The 11,587-nt window shown below is 41.5% G+C and overlaps 1 long non-coding RNA gene across 1 annotated transcript in view; it reads left to right on the top strand.

Annotated features, from left to right (window-relative positions):
- The first annotated feature begins 636 nt into the window (after positions 1–636).
- Positions 637–11,587, top strand: part of LOC309846004 — an 853,728-nt gene continuing 842,777 nt past the window's right edge. The window contains exon 1 of the long non-coding RNA XR_014301672.1: positions 637–1,753. This is a non-coding gene — a long non-coding RNA (uncharacterized lncRNA). The remainder of the gene's footprint in view (positions 1,754–11,587) is intronic.

Raw genomic sequence — 11,587 nt, 5'->3', positions numbered from 1 at the left:
GCACAAACGCGAACCGTGGTTTTTAAAAAACCAGAGGGTAAAAGTTTACTTTCGGGGAGCTGTTCCACAAGCCCAGGCCGGGTAAGACAAACTCCCGCTAGGAGTCTCCTTCGCCTGGCGCAGTGAACGAGCTTGGGGCGCTTCTGAGAGAGGAGTCTCTCCGGCTTGGGGCTCCCCAGCTGGGCGGCACCCAGGGATCCCTCCTGGTTCTCAGGGGAGGAGAAAGCAGTTGGGACAGGAATTGGAACTAGACCAGGACAGCTCTTAAGGTGCAAAACCTTGGAAATGGCTGCTAAAGGGGCTGAGTCTCCCGACTCCTAATCCCCTCCCCTTTCTCCAGCGGAGCCTTACACCTGCTACCGTCCAGTCTACAATATAGGCGTAGATAGTAAATTAGCACAGTTGCAAAACCCAGGCATCACAAATCCCCAGGCAGCTCCTTTTTTAAGAACCTACTTGAGTTTCAGGGGGGAAATGTTACGTGAGCGAGTGGGCAGGAAAAGGGGGATGAGAGGGGGTTGTGATTTCCAGGAAAAGATGTATAGGCTCCTCTATTCGAAGGACCTCGGGGAGCCCTTCGGCTCCCTAGCTAGTTGCTGCAGCCACTTCAAAGCTCCACGATAGAAGGGGCGGAGGTGGCTCCGGAGGGTGGAGATGGGGATGGGGTTAATCTTTAGTCCGGCGACCTCACGCAGGGTCCCTGGAGAGTAACTGGCCTCCGGGAAAGAGGCAGGGGGCCGAGATGCCAGGGAGGGCAGGGACCCGAGAGGCGGCCGAACTGACTTGAGGGCTAGCAGTGGGGAACTGCCCGCCGGCACCAATCTGCTAACTAGTGAGGAGTGACCGAGTCTTCCTGTCTTCTGCATCCTGGGAGGCCCGGTCCCTCTCCGCACCTCCGGACTTCCCGCTCGCCAGTGGCCTGGGGCTTGCCGGCGCGGGGCTGGGCGTGCGTGTGTTGCTGCGCGCGCGCGCAGGGGTCTGTGTGTGTGTGTGTGTGTGTGTGTGTGTGTGTGTGTGTGCGCAGCCCGCGCGCCGAGCCCGGCCGCCGGGACCCAGCCGCCCGCTGCCTGCCTGGCGTCCCTCCTCCCGGCAGCCGCCTCCGCGCAGCCTTCTCACCTGGCGCTGCCGCCGGCCGCCCGCCCAGCCCTGCTTCCGCCGCCACTGCCTCCCCTCAAAGTTTCCTCAGAACAGACACCTTCGCCAAAGGCTGCCCAGGGAGATGGATTTCTGAAGCTGTGCTTTGGAGTGGCTCTTCTTCCAGCACCTCTTAGCCTTGTCCCCACCTAAATCCGAGGAGAAGGTAGAAGATTTTCCAAAACCACGGGAGGAAAGGGGGAGGGGTTTTTTATCAAGAGGAAGAGAGGAGCGGCTACAACTGAGAATAGGATCTTCTTCCCTGCCTGATGCCGGCAGCGGACTGACTGATGGGCCTGTAGGGTTAAAGAAGAAAATTAAATAAAATTAAAAATTAAATAGAAGAAAAGAAAATAGAAAGCCAAGTTGACCGAGCAGGGGCTGGGAGGCTTCGGGATGCCGGGAAGGTTGTCCCCGTCTCCGTTTCCACGGGCGTGAAGATTTAGAGGTGCCTCCAGTGCGAGGGCTTTTAAACCGCCATCACCCCCTGATCCCTTTGGAAGGAAAAGCCGGTGCGGAGCTGAGGCAGGGGGGGGGGTGTCGAGGAAAAGCCTGGACTTGTGTGCAACGCGTACTTGGCTTCGGATTTTAAGCACATGAACGAGAACAGCGTCTCAAGGTAAGAGGCAGCACAACCGCTGCCGGGAAGAAGAATAACTTAAAATAGATGTTGGGGCTGGGGTGTGGGGTTAAGCTAAGTTAGAATGATCTCTCCGGGCGTCACCACGAGATTGCTCAGCCCGCGCGCATGGCGTGGAGCGGACAAGTCCGGGAGTAGCCCGTGCCACGGTGCCCAGGTGGGAGGCAGCAACCGAAGGGAGTGTTCTGATGTCCTGACCTCACACTTTCTGGAACCTATTGGAAATAGCTGTCGAGCTGGGGCGTATGTCCGGGCTGATTTATAGCGTGGATTCGTGTGTGTATGTTTCTGGCGAGATTTTTGTTTGTTTTTTAAATTTTTAACCCCGCTAGCACCGCAGACCCTTCCCCTCGTTGCTACAGATCGCTGTGGGCGTCGGCGCAGGGCGCTAGGACGCGGAGGCAGGTGAGCCTGGAGCAGGTGGGCAAGTGGGGGCGGCGGCATCCGGCCGGCGGATTGCCGGGCACGCGAAGCCCACGCCGCCGCCTGGCTGGCTTCGTGCAGCGGGCGTCGGAGCCCTGGCGCCGCGGGTCTGCTGCGGTTCCCTTCGCCTCCGCTAGAGGCTCCCAGCGGGCGCCGCGGAGCGGGTGGGTGTGGGGGCGCCGGGAGGCGGAGGGGCGAGCGCGGGGAGCGAGCGTGCCCGTGGGGTGGCGGAGCGGGCGCGGCAGGGGGAGGCGAGCCCGGCTTGGGCGGGGGATGTGAGCCGGAGTCCCGGTGCGCCTCCTGGCTGAGCGCAGAGCTGCGGGGGACGCGGGTCCGAATCTAGGCTGAGCTCGGTAAAGCTGTGCCCCGAGTCGGAGCCACTTCGGGAATGAGATCCTGGCCCGCACCCTGAGGGCAGTCCCGGGAGGTAATGTCCTCTTTCTCCACTCTCGGCCTGCCGTTCTCCGTCCCTCCCCAGCCAAACACCCAAGGTGGGAGGGAGTGGAAGGTGCGGGTTTGTAGGGTCCATATCTAAAGGTGCCTTTCAGTCTTGCTCCGTGGAGCTCCGTGGAATGTGTCTTCGAACTAACCTGTAATTTCATCCTCCTCCCCTGAATATTTGCCTGCTTTAAGGGAAGTTTTCTGCCGAGAGTGTCGGGTGACTGGTTTTGGGGGCCGGGCTGCTCCGAGGTGAGCGAGGGGACCCGCTGTGCTCCCCTGAGCCGCAGTGGACTAGAGTGCGCGACTCCAGGATTGGGGTGTGGTGAAGAAAAGAGTACCACACCCTCTTCTTTTCCTCCCCTGTCCTTTTCACCTGGTGATGAGGTCTCACCATCTAGCTTTTACTGATTTCTTTCGCCAAGGGATTGGCTCTGAACTCAAGAGCAAAGCGGCTGAAAGACTTGGAGGGAGAGAGATAAGAATGAGAGGGAAGTCATGGCCAGAACATCGGGGGGGGGGGGGGTGAAGTTAAGCTTGTGTGTGGGGTTGGGGGTGACGGGAGCTAGGAAATAGCCTTGGAGTTCAAGATTTTTTGATGAAGTCTGATTCATTTCATATTCCACACTCTCTTTGATAGAATCCTTGCTCAAGCCACCAACAAAAATCATTTCTGCTAGATATTGCTGTGGGCACGGTGGGCACAGAATATGTTTGATGATTGTGTCTAGGCCACAAGAAAAAAAAGAGTGGGTATTGTGTGTACTTGGCGTGATGACACCGTGTCTGTCAGGCAGTAGGAAATGTATGTCATTTTCATTGTGCTGTGTTGTGTTTGTGCATACCATATGTGGTTATTTCACACTCAGTAATGCAATTTCAGCCTTCTGAAGGTGGCTCTTAACAAACATGACTTGTGATATTAAACCTCCTGCAGAATAATAGTGAAGGAAGCCAGAAAATATGATGGGGCATGGAGTATCCCAGGAATATTGGATAAAAGCTGAGATCCGGCATTTGTGAAATATTGGGCCACATACTGAAAGTGCAAAATATGTTTTTCAGAGAGGAAGCAGTGGTTAGCATTTTGAAAGAAGGCGATGTGCTTTAGTTACTACCATCATCATCCTGTAGCTTGCATTACTTCCAATACGGTGAGAGTGTGAGGCAGAAAAAAAAAAAAAAATGAAGCACTTCTTGCTGAAAACTAAAATGTTTTGTGAGATACTGTCAGGTATTTCACCCTAAAAATTTAAATGGAATGGGCTGCCTATTGACGACGACTGAAGTGGTTTGGTTATCATGTATGTGTGGGACCTCTATTTTTGATCAAGGTAAATATGTGAGTTAATATTATATAATAAGTATAATTTAGTGGAAATGGAAGAAGGCCAATTTTTTCATTCCAGAATAACATAGCATGATCTCAAGGAAGATTTATATAAAGTTTGTCATTAGATGTATTACATTGGATAGAGCTCTGTACAGGAGACAAGAATAAATACCTTCTTGAAATCTCAAAAATGATGGCTTATGTTCTTAAAATAAACTGTTTTAGGAATTTCATTTTGTGACAAAATAATAGTTATTAACCTCAATATACTTATGTGTATGCATAGACACAAATTATTTTTTTTGTTGAATTGAATTAACCAAGACAAATACATAAGAAGGGCTCAGTTTTCATTCTGAAAGACACCTCTGAAGCCAAAGGAAGATCTACTAGTATTAGCAGTCTGCATATAAGATGCATAAAAAAATGTTGTATTCCTTGACAGTTAATGGAATCAAACTAGTGAGGCTGGTTTGTAAGCTCAAATTCGGTTTTAGGACCCTAAAGATTTTTTTTTTCTCTCTAATAAATGTGATTTTAAGAGACCAAACATTGAAATGTTCCCTGGATGCCATGGACCTGAAAACTGTTTTGAGTCCTTTGAAACTTCATGTCAAGAATAAGAAGTGATAGGACGTTATCACAAATTAATTGGCTTGATGCTTCAATTAAAAACTGATTATTATCTGGCTCTGGTAGTCATTATGGTTGGTTTCATTTGGTTTCTAGATATTCTGTGAAAGGACTCTAGGTGGAAATGTTTTCCTGTAGTACAAAGAGAGGAGGTCACTATAAGCAAAAAAAAAAAAAAAAAAAAAAGAAAGAAAAGGCTTGCTAGTTACTGATTCTCCAGTTTGGTTGCATTTTATCTAAAAGCAGGATGCAAGCTTATAAAAAAAAAGTTTTCTGAATTTACATGAATGTTTTGCTGTCTGTTATAACCCTCAACCTATGCATAGTACACCATTTATAATTCTGATAAGGAACTGTGTCACCAAGCCTTCTCCCTTTATGGTTTAGGGGCTATTTCAGTGTAAAGAACTTTATGCATTATCTAAACATAAAAGATTTAATTTCCTGAAAGAAAATCAGTTGATCTTAAAAAAAAATGTTTTATGAGAAAATGAAAGGAGGATAGGAGAGAGAGGTTAAATAGGAGGCAAAGGTTTACTCTAACTGCATGTATCTCTTTCTTCTTTCAGTACCTTTTAAAAATTAAAAAAAAAATTCCTATTTCCTTCCTTCCTTCTTTCCTCCCTCCTTCCCTTCCCCCTTCCTTTTCTTTCTCCGTCCCCCTCCCTTCTTTCTTTCATTGTATCATTTTCTCTCTTTCTTTTGGTTAAATAGTTCCTTCAGAAAATTGTCCCTGCCAATTTATAGTAATTTTACAATGATCAGTCCATAATTTATTTTTAAATGGGAGATAATTTTATAATACTGACTGTTCGGTTTAGTTTTAAATTATATAGAAGAAGCCTGCGAGAATGTGGGGTTGGTTCTTTAGGGAATCCAAGTCATCAGCTGATGGTTATCTCTTACTTGTGGGTGCTTCTTATGTCTGGTTGCAGCTCCTTGTTCCTCCACAAACATGGCTAGTAGTCACTGGAGGTACATGGACCGCCTGGCAATATGGTGCGTTGTGCTTGCCGTGACTTATTTCCATGTAGCTAATACTTTCTTCATGTGCATGATGGCCAATGTAACCGTCTGAAATGTTCATATTAAGCAAATAGTTGAGTTATACTTGTCAATGTATACCTGCTAAGAAATTAGTAATCCATTTTAGGAAACCCTTAACTCCATCTAAGTCTTTAGTAAATGTAACTATTTTTTAAAGTTGCTAGCTTCTTTTTAAATGTCCTCAAAGAGAAAATCTAGTGTCCAAAAATCTCCCAGGAGAAACTAATTCAGTGCCACCAGGAGGCAGCATGAAAAAGTAGAAAAATCATTGGATTTGGTTTTAGAAGACCTGAATTCTTCTTCTCTCTTACCACTAATGGAGTCACTTTTGAAAAGCTCTCTTCCTTTTCTAAGGCTCAGTGTGGAATTCTGTAAAATGGGGAAAATTAATATCTACACACTTTCTTCTTATGCTTAAAACTTGACCACACATAGCTTTAAAGCTTTAAAAAAAATAAAAATATAAAAACAACAACCAAAAAACCCTCCAAGTTCCAAGTCAATATCAGACATTGAAACACTTAATAGAAAGTTACATGAAATATATTTAAAGAATATCTGTAAAACTTTCATAATGAAGCATAGATTTTGAAATTACTTTGATGAGACTTGTTGTTTTTTCCCCAGGGGTGAGGGGCTATTAACAAGTGTCATAAACGAAAAGCTTAATTAAATTAATATGTGTATATGTGAGATGATTTTCTCAAAGTTATTAATATGGCACAAATTATGTGATGCTTACTATGAGAGACATAAAAGTCAATCTGAGCATTTGAGCTGTTTTTTAAAGCACTATGACAATAAAGAAAGAAAAAAGAAGAATAAATATTTTTGAATAATAAAATTTAAATGGACTTCCCTCCACTCCCCCCCCCTTTTTTTTTTCTTTTTTCTTTTTCTTTTTTTAACAAGAGAGAGAACACAAGCAGGAGGAGGGGGAGGGAGAGGGAGAAGCAGGCTCCATTGGAGCAAGAAGTCTGATGTGGGGCTTGATCCCAGAACTCTGGGATCATGACAGACACTTAACATTTGAGCCACCCAGGTGCCGCCCTCCCCTTTTAAAAGCATTCTACATTTTTCTTTTTGTGTATACTGAATGGAATGCCAGTAACAATTGTCATTGATTTCATTATTGTCAGGTCAGTTACCCATTTTATATAAACACTTTAAAAATATTTGGCTTTGAAATATTGATTCAGTAGTTTAATTTGTGAAGTTGGACAGAAAACTAGCACAATTTCTTAGTTTTCACAATGGGATTTTCTCAGGAATGCTGATAGTCCATTTGTCCTATTTTATTAAATGTTAATTTTATTATGTATAGGTTATTTTCATCAGGTGAATTAGTAGTAAATGATAGATATTACATGACTCATTGATTTGAATAAAAATTTAAAAGCCCCATTGAAATAATTATGTGCTCTTTTGATAAAGTATGAGGCCTGCTAGAATTTGAGACTAGAATAAATTTTGTTGCTTTTTAAAATGTATTCACTGGTTAATATTAAGAATAGCTTATCTTTACTGGTTGCAAGGATAAGACAGATACTATCCTCCCCTAGAATTTTAGTTTCATATTTTTTCAAATAATATTAGTAAAACTAAATGTAAACCTAAGAGGCTAGCCTAAAATAAATGACAAGTTTTTGTTGCAGATATAATAGAACATAATACCAAATTATTGATAAAAGAACAATTATTGTTTTAACAGAACTCTTAACAAATTTCAGTGTAACAGAAATATATGCAAAAATCTAAGATTCCCAGCACATTTCAGTTTCTAGGTATAGCACTAGAGAGTTTTTGAAATGGATTCTAAATTGGACTGCATAAGAGGATTTTGTGTCTTCATACAATCTCATTCTATTATAATGTAACTATGGTTAGCTGCAAGATATCTATCTAGTAGCCAGCATGAAGGGAAATAATTAGCATAAAAACTGTATTGCTCCTGGTGTACCAGGGGAGCCAACAACAGTGCCTTGTGATAAATGTTGATTTTTGAAACGGTGGGCTTCATTTGTCAAAGGTAAAGAGCCTGTATCTTCTCAACTATTTTTTATCAGGCTTTTCTGTATTTTCTCTCTTTCCCCTCTCTCTTTCTCTATAAATATACCCTGTATACTATACTTTTCTATAATATATAAATATACTGTGCTTTTATATGTTCTGTTATATATAACATAGTATATACATATTATATATTGTAATATATTATGTATTAGTATTTTATTTTATTTTTTAAGACTTTATTTATTCATTAGAGCAAGAGAGCACAAGCAGGGAGAGCAGCAGGCAGAGGAAGAGGGAGAAGTAGGCTCCCTTGGATCATGACCTGAGCCCAAGGCAGATGCCTAACCGACTGAGTCATCCAGGTATCCCCAACCACCTCTTCTTGTTGGCACTTTCCCCAGTGGTACTGCCATGTACTTCAAGCCTCTATGCTAAGGCCAAGGCTCCTTCTGTCATCCTGTCCATGCACCTGGCCCTGATCATTCTTTGCCCCTCCAAACCTGTAAAGCAGAAGTTCCAGTACTCAGTGCTCTTCGTGGACAGTACTCTCCAACCTTCTATCTTAAATCCCCCAAAGAGAGCAGTTCTTTGTTCTTCTCTGTGTTCAGAAGGCAGAGAGAGCATGATCTGCTGGTGGTGGGGCCACCCGACACATTTTTGCCTCCACCTTTGCTCTCCTGCCTGGCCTGACTGTTAAAGAACATTGGGAAGCTCTTGGCATGTATGGTCAGGACCCTGGGATCATGACCTGAGCCAAAGGCAGACACTTAACCTATTGAGCCACCCAAGTGCCCAGTATTTTAGATATATTAGATAACATAGTCTATTATAGACCATAATATAGATATAGAATATTATATATATTCTAATATGTATTATATATAATATATGTATTATAGATAGATTGATTGTTGATCGATGGATCTCCTGCTAAAAACAGTTCATGGTTCTTATATAGGTATGTCCTTAAGTGTCAAATGGATTGCAAATGGTTTTCTTTATGGTTTTCCTTTAATTTCACTGCAGGTAATGAAAAGCCCTACCTTTGGCCTTGGCTAGTTAAATTCACATCAGTTAACACTCAAATATTTATTGATTTAAAGTGGTTTCCTGTATGATATTCAGGATTTAATGATGTATATAATTGTCCTTTGTTCTTAAGAATCTTGTGATCTTGTTAAAGAGAAGGCAAAAAGTGGACGATAAGCTAACAAAGAATAGTCTATCAACTGATTCAGAAAATTCTTGCTATGTATCTATTGTTCACAAGAACACACAGAATAACGATACAAGAGTTGTATAACCAGGCAATTCAGGGTCGCTTAAGGTGAGAGTGGCCTGGGGAGAACTCCTAATGAGGGGAGGGAATTGATCTGAGGAATAAGTAATAAATATGTAACTTTAGTGGTAATTGATGCAATGCAAATTTATACAATAGTGAGATAATCTTGGTGATAAGTTGGAGCAAAGATATAAACAATGATAGATTTCCTGTGTTGGAAATGGACTGGGAGAATAGACACTCATATGTATCATTGAGATATTGTAAACTGGTCAACCCTTTTGGAGTGAAATGTAAATAATAATTATTTAATATTATTAAATTATTATTTAATATAAATGTAGTACTATATTATTAAATTATTAAATATTATTCAATATCTATTATATTGCAAATGTTCAAAATAATTGGCTTCATCGTTCCTCTTCAAGTTTATCTTCAGGAGAATTCTCTTACAAATCTTACAAAGATCCGTTACATATACACAAGAAAAATATATAACCAAAATAGCTACCTATGTTTTAAAGAATTGTATTTGTAGTCAAGACCATCCTATACCAAATCAAATGATGAGTGGATAAATAAAAACGATATATTGAATATTGAATAATAGTCAATAAAATGGAATGAAATACTTATGTATGCTCTACCATGAGTAACTACTCAAAAATTATGTTAAATGAAAGAAACCATACACAAAAGACCACATATTGTATACAAATGTATACATTATACAAAATGTACAGAAAAGCAAATTTACAGACTTCAGAATTAGATTAGTGTTTGTCAAGCACTGGGAGTGGGAATGATAAGTGACTACAAATAGGTACAAGGCACAAGGAATCTTTTGGGGTGAGCCAACTCTTCCATAATTGAATTGTGGTGATGGTGATGGTTGTACAGATTTGTATATTTACTAAACATCATTGGATTGTTTATATGAAATGAGAGCATTTTATGGTAAATAAATTACATCTTTTTTTTTTAAAGATTTTATTTATTTGTTTGACAGAGAGAAAGATCACAAGTAGGCAGAGAGGCAGGCAGAGAAAGAAGGGGAAGCAGGCTCCCTGCTGAGCAGAGAGCCCGATGTAAGGCTCAATCCCAGGATCCTGAGATCATGACCTGAGCTGAAGGCAGGGGCTTAACCCACTGAGCCACCCAGGCACCCCTAAATAAATTACATCTTAATATAGATGTACAAATACCCACAATTCAAAAAAAAAAAAATGCCCCAAAGTCTTCACAAAAAGTAAACCCAGGTACACTGGGATTTATGAGTGAGGTGACCTCACTAATAAAATCTCTGAACATTTAAGAAAGAAATAATACTAAATCTACACAATCTCTTCTAGGAAAGTGTAGAGAAGGAAGCACTTCCCATTGTTTCCTATGACGTCAGCATTGCCCTGATACCAATACCTTGAAAATGCATTATAAAAAAACACAAAGGTACAGACCAATATTCTTCATGAACATAATGTAAACAGTATTAATAAAAGTTTAGCAAATATAAATCCACAGTACATAAAAAAATAATATGTCATGACCAAGTTGAGTTCATCCCAAAAATGCAGTGACAGTTAAATGTTAGAAAATCAATCTATATATAGTTCACCATATTAACAGAGTAAAAAAGAAAAACTATATGTGATCATCTCATTAGATACAACAAAAATATTTGAGAAAATCCAACATTTATTCTTGATAAAAACTGTTAGCAAATATTCTAGGTATATTAGAGAGCTTCCTCAGCTTGATCTAGAACATCTGCAATAAGCCTATAGCTGATATATTTAATGGTGAAAGACCCGGGCACTTGACTAGCACAGTTGATTGAGTGTCTGACTCTTGGTTTTGCAGGGTCAGGGGATGGAGACTCACCTGGGGCTCTGTGCTCAGTGTGAGGTCTGCTTAGGATTCTCTCCCCCATTCCCCTCTGATCCCCCTCTTCTATAAAAATTTAAAAATCTTTTGAAAAACTGGTGAAAGACCCACTGCTTTTCTTGTAATCTGAGAACCAAGGCAACAATGTCTGTTCTCATCACTTCTACTTGATGTTATATTGGAATTTCTAACCAATCAAGTCAAGAAAGGACTCAAAAAGGCAGACAAATTGCAAAGAAAGAAGCAAGCCATGCTTAAACACTTATTTACTGAATAACTGAAAACAAAACAAAACAAAAACCTCCAGGCATTCCATGGGAATATCATTAAATAAACTTTGGAATACTCATACAATGAATTCTGTGTTGCTGATTTAGTGAGAAAATAAATGGAGTGTTGAGGTTCTTTAAATAGCATCATAATAAAATCTCCAGTAAAGATTAAGAACAATGTAGGGGTGCCTGGGTGGCTCAGTCATTACGCACTTGGGCTCAGGTCATGATCCCAGTGTCCTGGGATGGAACCCTGTGTCTGGGGCTCCCTGTTCCCTGCTTGGCAGGAAGCCTGCTTCTCCCTCCCCCACACCCCTGCTTGTGTTCCCTTTCTCACTGTGACTATCTGTCAAATAAATAAATAAAATCTAAAAAAAAAAAAAGAATGTAGTTGTAGAATAATACTTAGTCTATGGTAGATTGATTGATATATTGAACAACTATTTATTATATACCTTTGATGTGTTAAAAACTGGGATTTATAT

Source organism: Mustela nivalis (assembly GCF_964662115.1).
Source record: "Mustela nivalis genome assembly, chromosome: 13".
NCBI classification, from domain to species: domain Eukaryota; kingdom Metazoa; phylum Chordata; class Mammalia; order Carnivora; family Mustelidae; genus Mustela; species Mustela nivalis.
Note: the sequence above shows the minus strand (reverse complement) of the source record. Positions and strands in the feature narration are given on the sequence as shown.